Source organism: Chrysochloris asiatica, unplaced genomic scaffold (assembly GCF_000296735.1).
Source record: "Chrysochloris asiatica unplaced genomic scaffold, ChrAsi1.0 scaffold00086, whole genome shotgun sequence".
Lineage (NCBI taxonomy): Eukaryota > Metazoa > Chordata > Mammalia > Afrosoricida > Chrysochloridae > Chrysochloris > Chrysochloris asiatica.
In genome coordinates, this window is record NW_006408604.1 from 737,725 (window position 1) to 740,727 (window position 3,003).

Consider the following 3,003-nt stretch of genomic DNA (forward strand, 5'->3'; position numbering starts at 1 on the left):
ATATATATATATATGATGTTGTTTGCCATTGAGTCAGTACTTAGTCATAGAGACCCTGTATAGTGTTTCTGAGAGTTTGAACTGGGTTTGAATTGCAGATCTTGCAGTTAGTCCAGTACTTATACTAGAGGGCCACTTGTTATTGCTATGTGCCGTAGAGTCAGTTCTGACTCATAGAGACCCTGCATGGGTTTCCAAGGCTGTAAATCTTACCAGAGCAGAAATCTTCATCTTTCTCCCAAAGAACAACTGGTAGTTTTGAACTGCTGACTGTAAGATTAGCAGCCTGATTTGTAACCACTACACTAGAGGGCCACACCAGGGCTCAATATCTGTACTTACACATATATTTATTCATATATTAAAATCAATACATTCTAATTATTTCTAGAAAAAGAAAAAGTCAAAAGAACAAATAAAAAGGAAGCATCAGTAACACACATACCCCTAACACTTCCCAGAAGCACTGATAAGACACTTAGGTACATGTGTTAGCCTTTTTATTTATAAATTGGAGATAAATAAGTATATCTTATATTTGTGAAAATAAAAGGAGATAAATATGTAGAAAGTCTATTAACATTGGAAGTTATTTGTCTTTCTTTTTCCTTTTTCTTTGATTTCCCTTATTTTTCCTTTACACTCATTTTGGTGATGTTGAAAATATATGCAAAGCAAATTATATGCCATTTCAACAGTTTCTACATGTACAATTCAGTGACATTGATTATATTCTTTGAGTTGTGCAACCAGGTCACCCTTCTTTCCTGAGTAGTTCCACCTCCATTATCATAAACTGACTGTCACTTAACATTCCTATCTAATCTTTTGAGTTGCTGTTGTTAGTTTGATCCTATATAGTGCTTAAATGAGCATAATGCTCCGGGCAGACATTTTTTATGAGTTAAATCAAACTATTACTTCATTTTAAGAAGACTTCCGGGGATATTTTTGGCTTAAGTTTTAAAGATCACATCGGAACAATTGTGACTTAGTTTGGTTTCTCTAGAGAAGCAAATCCAATGAAGCTTATATATGTGTATATGTAGAGAAGCTTATATCAAGAAAATGACTCACACAGTTATAGAGACGGGAGAGTACTATGTCCGGGGCAGATTAACCAAGATAGGTAGGTCAGATAGCAGGCAGATCTGGCAGATAGGAAGGCATTCAGGCAGGCAATAAAATAGGTCACTAGCTCAAGTCCAGAGAACTGGAGGTTGGAGAATGAACTAGTTGCAAGATCCATACCCAGCAGACAGAAAGCAAGCATTGCCTGAGTGTCTAATAGATTGGAAGCAGGCAACTCCCCTGAAGAGACATCCTTTAAATTGATTGATTGCTCATAGCAGGCCTTATAATAGAGTCAGTTGCACTGTATTTGATCTCATTATGGGAATTACTACACCTCAATCACCAAACTACTGAAAATTCTGGCTCAGTCAAGTTGTCAAAATACCTTGTTGCTGTTAAGTGCCATCGAGTAACTTCCAACTCATAGCGACCTTGTACAGGATTTCCAAATACTTTAACTTACACAAATACTTTCAGGGATTCATTCAGCCATGAAGGCTCCTGAAAGTCTGGAGTATTTGAGAATCTGAAATTCTGTTCTGCATTTTCCCCTCTTGATCAGTATTTTCTGTAGATTCTTTGCTCAAAATGTTCAGTAATGGTAGTAGGCACTATCCAATTCTTCTGGTCTCATGTCAAAGGAGGCAATTAACCACATATTCCTCCTCCTATTCTTGATTCTCCTTCTTCCTCTCTTGCTAAAGTCAAAAAGAGATCAATTGTCATGCCCTAGATGTCCACTTTCAAGCTTTTAAGACTCTAGGCACAGCACAATGAATTAGGAGGAGAACAGACACAATGCGAGATACACAGGTGAATATATATATGCCAACCAAGAGAGGAGGAGGTAGCTTGGATTATTTAACCTACTTTGGTTCTTTTTCATACCAACTAAAAAAAAAATAAATAAAAGATGAAAAAATAAAAGATCCCATGTTCAGATTATGCAATGAAGAGGCATGAATATTTTAAATAAATTTGTATTAAATCACTTTTTCTTAATTCTAAGAAAAGTATTATCTGTTATATTCTTATAGCCAACTATCATTAAGAATTGTTGTTGTCAGGTGCCATCGAGTTGGAACCGACTCACATCAGAATGAAACAATGTCCGATCCTGGGCCAACCTCACTACCATGGCCACACTTGAGTCCATCAATGATGCCACCTGGCCAATCCATCTCGCTAGGGGTCTTCCTCTTTTTCTCTGACCCTCCACCTTACCCAGCATGACATCCCTCTCCAGCGACTGTTCCCTCCAGACAATATGTCCAAAGTATGAGAGATGAAGCTTAGCCATCTTGGCCTATAAGGAGCACTCTGGCTGCACTTCTTCCAAAACAGATCTATTGGTTCTTTTGGCAGTCCATGGCACTTTTAGTATTCTCCTCCAACACCACAACTCAAAGGTATCAATTCTTCTACAATCTTCCTTATCCACTGTCCAGCTTTCGCATCCATATGAGGTTATTGAAAATACCGCTACCAGAGCTCCTTCATTGAGAATTAGGCAAGGAAAATCAACCTAGTCTACTCCACTAACTTATGCTGCCTTATTACTTACAGCCAACACATTTAAAAAGAAGTTGCTCAGACATGTGGCCAAATTAGTGAGCTTAGCTATTTTTGCCCTCCACCTCCAATTTGTCAATGAAAGTGTTAAAGACATGCAAGTATTTCACTTAAAATATACTTTTCTCCTACTATGACCATTTCCTAATATTCTGAACTATTCAGTTTTATCTTGGGATGTTTTATGGAGTCAATTATTGTTAAGGGCCTTTGAGTCAATTCCAGCTTGTTGCTGTGGTTAGGTCCAGTTGGCACCACCTCATAGTGACCCTATGAACAACAGAACAAAACACTGTCCAGTGCTGTGCCAACCTCATGGTCCTTGCTACATTTGAGCCCATTGCTGCTGCCACAATG